This window comes from Myotis davidii, unplaced genomic scaffold (assembly GCF_000327345.1).
Source record: "Myotis davidii unplaced genomic scaffold, ASM32734v1 scaffold150, whole genome shotgun sequence".
In the NCBI taxonomy this organism is placed as follows: domain Eukaryota; kingdom Metazoa; phylum Chordata; class Mammalia; order Chiroptera; family Vespertilionidae; genus Myotis; species Myotis davidii.
The window spans coordinates 1,191,314-1,191,939 of NW_006283437.1; positions in this window are offsets into that span (position 1 = coordinate 1,191,314).

Below are 626 nucleotides of genomic sequence, written 5' to 3' on the forward strand. Positions count from 1 at the left end.
AGAGGGAGGGGGAGCGGGGAGCTCGGAGGTATCCTCCACCTCCCCTCCGAAGGCAGAAGACCGGCGGCTGCGACCACCAGGTGGCGTTTCCGGGGGATGGGGGGGAGGGAGGCGGGAGATGTGCCCGCAGAGATACCCAAGTACCTCGGGGAAAGAGAAGAGATGAAGACGCAGTGGGATCCTGGATGAGAGAGCCCCGGGGAGCGGTGCCCCCAGGGGGGCTGGGGAGGGAGAGGGGGGCTCCGCGGGCCTAGAAGGGCAGGGGAGAAAGGGGCCCGCGGCGCCTGAAGGGGAGGGCTCGGGAGTGGAAAGGGGAACCCAGGCCCCCGGAGAGGCGCGAGGAGAGACAGCACCGGGCGCAGTCCCCGGAGACGCCGGAGGAGGAAAGGATGCCCGTGCCGAAGGGAAATAGAGAGAGGACACCCAGGGCGCTGCCCCCGGAAAGGAGGGGTGGGGTGCGGGCTACTGAAGCCCGGAAGGGGGTAACGAGATAGGGCCCACGGGCGAGAGGGCACTCCCCAGGAGAGACAGACAAACCCCAGCTCTGCGCGGCCCGGGCGCTCCGGAGGCGCCTGGTGCTGGCCCCCCTGGAGCCCGGGCAGAAACTGGCCAGGGGGTCCGGGCCA